The following is a 9541-nucleotide window of genomic DNA, read 5'->3' on the forward strand; positions in this document are numbered from 1 at the left end:
CACAATTGTCTTCACATTCACCGTCTTCTCTAAGCTTCCATCCCAAGCTTCATCTTCAATGAATTGCACATCTCTGCTTACTATCAATTTCTTGGTTGATGGATTATAGAGTTTGTATGCTTTTGACTCATCACAGTAGCCAATAAAGACACACTTCTCCCCCTTACTATCAAGCTTCTTCCTTAGCTGATCCGGTACATGTGCATATGCAACACAACCGAATACTCTCATGTGAGTGACAGTTTGCTTTTGTCCACTCCATGCTTCTTCTAGTATTCTATTCATGACAGCGTTAGTTGGGCATCTATTCAAGATGTAAACTGCGCAAGTAACAGCTTCTGCCCAATACTCATGCGGTAAGTGCTTTGCCTTTAACATACTTCTGACCATGTCAAGAATGGTCCTATTCTTCCTTTCAGCAACACCGTTCTGCTGAGGTGTGTACCTTGCGGTGAACTGCTTTTGTATGCCATTCTCTCTGCAAAAACGCAGAAAGTCTTGGGAGATGTACTCTCCTCCTTTATCTGTTCTGAGCACTTTGATATAATGCCCACACTGCTTCTCAACAAGAGTTTTGAAGTGGCGGAATTTCTCAAACACTTCACTCTTCTGTTTCAGCATATACACCCATGTCTTTCTGGTGTAATCATCAATGAAAGTTAAAATATATTTATTTCCGGCGAATGATGGTGTTTGCATTGGTCCACACAGATCAGAGTGAACAATTTCCAATGGTGCTTTTGCCCTTATACTCTTTCCTGCTGGAAAGCTTTCTTTGTGTTGCTTGCCCAAGATGCAGCCTTCACAGAGGTTGTCTGGTTTCTCGATCAATGGTAATCCCTTTACCATTCCCTTTCTGTGCAACAGATTCAGGCCTCCGAAATTGAGATGTCCAAATCTCAAATGCCACAACCAATTCACATCTTTTAGTTGTTCCTGAAAGACTTCTTGTGTTACAGCCGCAATAGTTCTGCCTTCCTTCAAATCTGCCCTGAGTTTGAGATGAAACATTCTATTGCTGGTCATCTGTACCTGTGCAATGATCTTCTTACTTGGAGGGATGTCTCTGATAGTACACAAATCATCTTTGAAGAACACGTTGTAACCTTTGTTTATGAGCTATCCAATGTTCAAAAGATTACATTTCAGACCAGGTACATGTATACATCTGGCACAATCATCTGTTCTCCATTTTTTGCTCGGATACTAACTCTGCCCTTACCCTTGACAGATATCGTATCATCAGTCCCTGTTGTTACCTCAGATTTCACATTTTCATCCAGATTGGCAAACATTTCAATATTACCAGTCATGTGATTACTACAACCTGAGTCTAAGAACCAAAAATCTTCTTGTTTGTCTTGTGCTATGTTACATGTTAACAGCACATTCTTTGGGTTCTTATCTTCTTCATTTTCAAAATTAGCATTTTGCCTATTATTCATGTCACTTTGCTTTTTCCTACATTCATTGGCATAGTGCCCATATTTCTTACAATAATGACATTGGACTTGGGATTTGTCATACCTTTGTCCATGAGCTTGCTGTTTGCTTGAACCTTCAGCTTGGTTCTGATTGCAGCTCCTTCCGCTTGTGCTTGCAGGATAATTTCTGCCTCTATTTTGGCTTCTTCCACGACCTCTGTAATTTGCTCTGCCTCGACCTCTTCTTTGGCCAAAAGACATCTGAGTCTTGAATGCTTGCTCAAATGAGGAATCTGTTCCTCTACTCAGTCTATGTTCATGAGACAACAGTGAAGCACTCAGCTCATCTACCGTGAACTATGAGAGATCTTTTGTTTCTTATATTGCTACCACAATAGATTCAAACCTTGAGGGTAAACATCTCAAGATTTTCTCTACAATCCTTCTATCTTCAAGAATCTCACCATGAGATCTTATCTGGGTTATTAGGCCAATAACCTGAGTGAAGAATGAATCTATTGTTTCAGATTCCTTCATGCTGAGATTTTCAAAGTCTTTCCTCAACATCTGCTACTTTGCAGTCTTCACCTTCTCCATGCCTTGATAGGCAGTTTTGAGAATATCCCATGCCTCTTTGGATTTTGTTGCTGCTGCAATCTGCGGAAAAACACTTTCATGTACTGATTGGAAGAGGAAAAAGAGGGCTTTGGCATCTTTCTTCTTGTCACTCTTCAACTGGTCTCTTTCTGCTGCTGTCAAAGCAGCCAATGCTGTTGCATCTGCCGGTTCAGCATAGCCAGTTTCAACCAGCTCCCATATTCCTTGAGAAGCAAACAATGCTTTCATTGTTATGGACCAATAACTGTAGTTTTTCCCATTAAACTGTGGCAGTTGGGGATTTGTCAAACCTATTCCAGCATCTGCCATCTTAACCTGTGTAAATAAAGAAGAGATACTGACCCAGAAAAAAAAAACAAGCCAAAACTTTCTGTGCTGGGAAAAATCTGCTCAATAAGCTTCTTACAGCTCCTACAGTGAAAAACCACCTCTGTTTTTTTTTTATTCACTGAGTGCCTAGACTAGCTCTGATACCATGATGGAAATTTCTGTTTCATTTCAAACACAATTTCTGTTTCATTTCAAACACACAACAAAAAAAATAACACAGAGAACAACGCTCTGGTTTTCTACAGGATCTTAATCATATAAAATGATAATAAAGACTGTTAGAGAATTGTCTTCCTCGACTCAGAGGGATTTACAACAGGAACTTCAGTTCCAGAAACTGATTCCACTATCTCAGAAAGTTATATCTTCAACATTGTTGTGCATTGCAAGAAGAAAAGAGAAAAAAACTTCTTGGCTGATACTCTACTCTCTCTACGCGTCTCTGCTCTTGCATTCTTTTTATATATAATGAACAACGCAAAATATCTTTACAATACGTGTTGCTTTTCCCCACTTCTGTGAAAATAAAAAATAGTAAAATTTAAGATTTCACATACATTTACCAACCCTAGTAAATATCATTTATTACACGGCTCAAAATATCCTATTTTGAATTTAATGCATGGCTTATCACACCATCGCATCGCAAGAAGAGAGAGGATGTGCCACCGCCTCTATAACCTTTAAATTATGCGATCTGCGATCTGCGATCGCATCGCAAATATCGCATCGCAGACAATCAAAGGACACAGTGGAGGTTGACAAGAAGGGAACTGCGATGATCGCATCGCAGAGGAAAAATCTGCAAGTTGAAATTACCATTCCAACAATTGTCTTCAAAATCCTATTCACATCCATGGCATCTCTGATCCTTCCAGAATTTGTGACATGGTTAGCCGAGTTGAAACCTTTAAATTATCAGGATCGAGTTTTCATAGTAGAATGTGGCAAGCCGCAGGTTTGGAAGTTGGTATCTAAGAAGTTGCATTGCGATTATCTGGAGTATTGTTAGCAATATAGAGTTTATCAAGTGATTGAGGACATCTTCGGTAACTTCCCTCTTGTACCAACAAACACGTAATGAAAAGTAATTTCCAATGGGGCGTGACTTTTTGGATATGAACAAAGTGTAATGGATATCTGGGTAAGAACAAATCATTATCATTAGCTTCAACCTATTGAACACCTATCCTTTACTACAATATGCCAGATAATTCCAGAAAATGTTAGTTTAAGATGACATTGATGTTCATGGGCTCATTTGGAAGGGACTAGTTATAGTCTTATGGGAGGCCTTGTTGAACTGTGAAATGTAATATTAGTGGTTCTGAAGCCAGGTGGACGTAGGGTATATTGAGGTGGTTGATTTTTCATTAACATTTTGCAGTCAAGGATGATGACATAAATCCAGTTTTATTGATTGAGATGGTTCGGTTTGTGGAAATAGGAAACAGTCAAGTATGTGTTGACGAATGTTTCAATTGCATGAACGTTTAGAGCTTTAGTAACTATCGATTATAGCATTCTCTTAGATACTCTCCTACAACGGAAGGGAGTTATGTTTGGAGGCTAGCTGATGGTCTGGCAAGATTGCAGGTACATGTGAGATGTGATTAGAATGAGAGAGTTGTTTTTCTCATGAAGATGCCACTATCATGTAGCATTTTCATGAGGAGCAATATATGATCAGCGTGTGTAAAAATTTGGCATTCCAATCAAAATTGGCTCTCCAGGTTTGGGCTAGTATTGACATGCTTAGAAGGGATATAGATTCTCTGATGAATGGAGCCAACGCAGATATGCTAGAGCTCCTGACCTATGTAGGATGGTGATTCCACTATATTGGATTTGTTAATTTTGATGTACAGTTTATTGATTTTTTTATGAAAAGTATGTTGTATTTTCAACCAATAAAAAAGTTTTCATTTCTAGCTTAACACTTACTATATAATCGTAGTAATCAGTGCAATATGAAAATCCATGTTCAACAAATCCTCACAATCTTTCAATGAACTTTTTAATTATTTTTTTCCATTTCAATTGACTATCTAAAAAGTTAATCTAAGGACTCAAATCAAATATAAGGTTGATGACTAGCAACTGCATGCAGTAGATGTATGCCAACAGCTACAACCATATTTTATAACTAAATCTTTGCACATTTATTTGCTCACATTAAATGTGCTCACATCAGAAAATGGAAAAATAATTGACAGAGACCTCTCACACAAAATAGAAATAAAGTTAAAACTATTGTTAAAAATCCACATGTTGGGCCATGGGACGATAAGTAATGTAACATACAAAATTCTATGATTCAAGTGATACTACAATTTAATTATACACAATTAAAAAAATTCCAAAATTCACAATAATAGTACGTACACTGGATGGTATCAGGAAGAATGATGTGTAGTCATTAGCATTTATTTTTTATCTCTCCCATACACAAGTTAGAAAAATAATAACTATACAGAGTCCCTTTCTTGAGAAAAGTGATTACAGTTGCTCTGCATTTTATTTTTGGATGTCTGCAGATTAGAGGATTGTAAAAAAGAAACATTCTTGTCTACTGACAAGATAAATAAGTGCATGTTCCTAGAAATGTAAGTCTATTTGTTTGAAGTTTTGGAGGTTTTTCTGGTTTATTTTCTAGTCTAATTTGTCCAGAATCCAACAGGATTTGTTGGAATCACGAGTTTGAGTTGTGAACTCTCCACAATCCAAGTGTCCTAGTGGTTTTTCAGGGTGCTGAATCTATATATATGCAGTGAAAAACCTCAGTTTAAACAACACAAATAAATAACTGATCAATTTTTTTTAAAATATTCCATCCAAAAACTCAAAAACATGTAATAATTAGACAACACCAATAGCCTCATCCCTACAAAAATGATTAATAATTTTTTTAACATATTCCATCCAAAAACTCCAAAACATCTAATAATTAGACAATGCCAATAGCCTCATCCCTACAAAAATGATGTTGATACTCATTTTGAGAGAGAGTGGGTTTATTTGTAGGAGTTAAAATAACATCATCTATATTGAAATATTGTTTCCCTCTATCTCTACCAACAATAAAATTGACAATAACAATTGTCAAGCCATCCTCAACCCTAGAAAAATGTCATTGAGACTCTTTTTCAACACCTTAGTAGGTCTGCAAGAGATTTTTCCTTTCTAGCTGGAGAAGATGCAATTCCAACCTCCTTTCAATCAGTTTTAGAGTGGTCTAACTAAAAAGACATAAACCAACCTCCTCAATCACCTTTGGAATGGTATCATACAAAGTTACATCCAAATTGATACGCAAATTGAGATATGTTGCCACACCAACCAAACCTTTTAAATATTACATTAGATTTGAGAACATTGTGTAGCATATGGGAAAAGTGTATATATTCTATGGAATTACTAAAACCCTTGCAACCTAGATGTTTAAATAATAATAGAGAAGTTGCACCAATGGTTCACTATATTTCTTCCTTTTCTACATATATATGTTCTAACTATCAGGATCTTTTTCCATTCTTTCATAGAGAATACCAACTTCCTTCCTCTTTTGACTGTAGGGCAAGTCAACCTTGGATTATATGAGGGCAGTGTGTGACTGAGGAGAAAAGAGAGTTGGTGATTGGGATGGTTGGTTGAGTGGGTATCATGAGTATCAGTTTGTCCTTGGGATGAGAGAAGAGTCATAGTTTTCCCTTGTGATGTCCTATGTCACATGGTGTGCTTTATATGATGTATTTAATGTGCTATTTTTATGTGTTTAATGATTGTTTAACTATGTTGTTCTCCTTCTACAAGATAATATGTGTTATGCATGGTGAATATGATGTTAGGCCATTATGTCTGCTCATATGCAGGGGATGGTCAATGCATAGTATTAGAAATATTAATGATTATATGAGTATTAGATATTAATGCATGGTATTCTGTATTTGACAGGTGTTTGACAAAATAACCAAAAAGAGATGAGGTTTCATGGATTGTCATAATTGCAAGATACACCCAAAATGGGTATTGGGAAAAGACATTGAAAAACTTTGGCCAAATGCTACAAGCAAGAATGAAGCCAAATCATTTTACTATTGCTAGTGTCATTGATGTTTGTGCCAATCTAACAGTCATGGAAATTGGAAAGCAAGTCCATTCTTTTGTTATCCAAAGTGGACTTGGCTCAAATATCTCTATTGGAAATGTCATTGCTGACATGGATGCAAAGTTTGGAAGTTTGGGAGATGCCTGAAATGTATTTGATGAATGTGAATGTGAGATTTCCTCATGGAATGCATTACATTAACAATGGAGCATTGTGGGTGACCTTCTTGGCCATGCTGGGAAACTGGATGGTGTTGAGGATTTTATCAATAAATGTGGTTTGAGCTAAATGCTTTGGTATGGCAGACCTTGTTGTCACCATGAAAAGTCCATGGCAATTTGGATGTAGAGAAATAAGAAACATAACATATTCTCATGCATGTGCTTCCATATTATATATATGTTGTAACTGACCGATGTATTATCTTGCAAATGTGAGAAAAGAAATGATGAAAGGAAAAGGAGTAAAACAGAAGCTAGGATGCAACTAAATTTGAGTCTAAAATAAGGATCATCAACTCTTTTGTGAGACAGATCACACCCACAGTCAGAGGATATATATGCAAAGTTGGAGAGATGCAATGAACAATTAAGGGATTTGGGGTACTTCCTTGCTACAATATTTGTGTTGCGTGAAGTAGATGAGTATGAGAAGGAAACCATCCTTCCGCTCATAGTGATAAGCTAGCAATTACATTTGGTGTTATGAAGAAATGTCGAGGACACCTATATGTATCATCAATAATATTTTTATGTGCAAGGATTGTCATAGTGCCACCAAGCACATTTCCAGGATAGTCTCCCAAGATATATTTGTGAGAGACAAACCATTTTCATTGATTTAAGGATGGTGTGTGTTTATGTGGAGATTACTGGTGACATTCTTGCATAGAGTGCAGACTAAATCAAAGCATTGAATGGATTAGTAGACCAAAACCAAAAAGCATGGAGAAACCACTTTAGAGAGACTTGGATAAAGGTATCAATCCAAATTTCATTACCTAAGGGGTGTCTTCAGGTAGGAAATATACAAAAAGTGTATGTACTTCTCAATAACATAATAGGGTGTGGATCCTTGAATTATGCGATGAGTCTCTCTATGACACTGTCATCAATGGAATTTGCAAGAAAGGGAAATTTGATTTTCTAACAAAGTCTACAATCAAATAGAAAAGGAAATCATGCCACCAATTATTAGTAAGCACGTGTATGATGTCATTCTTAATAAGACTCATGAAATTGGAAGAAAACTTGGAGCTAATAATCCTGTCAACAATATTTTTTTTTTAAGTTTGGCTTGTGATTTAATTTGAAATATATTGATTCCTTGTTTGTGTAAGCATGATAAATATGAAGAGGCATCCATTCTTCTCCTTGAAATGGAGAACTGGAGCATTCAACTAGATACATTTATGTTCAAGTCACCAATTAAACAACACTACAAAATTTGTCATATATTGTTATTTTGACCAGAGTTTGATATCTCATTGTGAAAAATTCATCAAATTGCTTTATGATGAAGGAAAGATACAAGAAGCATCAAAAATATTGTAGGAACTGGAATTTGAGATTCAAGTTGCTGATATTTCAACTTGATAGATTATGTGATGATAATGAACCTAAAACAACCTCCATGTCAACAACTAATACATATGGGAAAGTATACAAACTCTATTATCAAGCTTTGTAAGGAAGGTAGGATGCAAGATGTTTTGATGCTTCTGATGACATGGTTGAAAAGAGACCACTGCCAAATTTTAACTTATAGTGTCCTCATTAGTTCAATTTGCACAAATGATAAGCTACAAGAAACAAACAAGGTAATGAAAGAAATGCTAGTACTACAGGGTATTCACTCAATGAACTTCCAAGTGCCTTCATGGCATACTAAACAATACCTTTAATTTGACTACATGATGGAAAATACCTTTAAAAATAACATTATTTAACCCCCTACCAATACAAACCCAATACAACTTCCCAATTTAAAAAACCCATACTTTCACTACATATTGTAGGTATCTATTTTTTCATTACCCTTTATATTTTTCATTAAAGCCATTTTTTATACCTGCCAATATAAAAACCCTTTACCCCCTATTATATGATCAATATTGTGTCATTTTTTACTCAATATATATCCCCCAATATGAATGCACTTGGTATGGTATTGCCCCCCAGTGAAGCCCATGTCGCTAGTACTGCCCATCCATATCACTTCAGTGATGCACACAACAAATTGTGGAAAATGTCTAAGTGGACATATTTTCATTCATTTTGAGGAATATGTGCTTAAGTTGTATCAGGTTGAGATCTTTTGCACTTGATTGAGATAATGAACAAAGGGAAGAGTGTACAACACTTCCACAAATTCTTTGTGTGATGTCAGAGTCTTCTTTAATGATCATCACCTTATTTTCACTGGTATGTGGCATGCTTACAGAAGGAAATAAATAAATAAATAAAGATTTATATTCATTCATGACTTTAAAATGGGATAAATTTCAGGCCCTTACCTGGTAGTTGAAGCTGACACAGACCAATATCCCCCGATTCACTTGAAACCAGAAGTAGGCACTTTGGGCTGATAAAAAATATCCAAAGCCTCAACCTTGCCACCACCACTATTATGTTGTGATTCTTATTTATTTCCCTTTAAATCCTCCAAACCGGGAGCTACTCTCCCATGGCTTGAGCTGGCTCAGCCCCAGGACCCCCAATATTGGCAGGCATGGGTCCATAGCCTTGAAACCTTGGAATAAAACCCTACATATTAGGCACATCTTCAACCATCGGTAGAAATTGTTGTTACACACTCAAAATATTATTCAGCATAATCCTGACACCCTCTATCAAGGCAAGCAAAATTCCACCAAATATAGCGGACCTAGAGGTAGCCTGTGTCCTTGTCGCATTTGGAGAAACCCCCAGGTGGTAGCTATGGTGATTATAGAATTCAAGGGATCCTCTTTTTTCCTGATGTACGCCACCGAGAAATCGAAAGTCGAGAAAAAACCACCTCATACTGTGAAGCTTCCACCAATGCAAGGGGCGTTCAACCT

The sequence above is a fragment of the Pinus tabuliformis genome, chromosome J (genome assembly GCF_031772625.1).
Source record: "Pinus tabuliformis cultivar Carrire ecotype Pingquan chromosome J, CPIR1, whole genome shotgun sequence".
NCBI lineage: Eukaryota > Viridiplantae > Streptophyta > Pinopsida > Pinales > Pinaceae > Pinus > Pinus tabuliformis.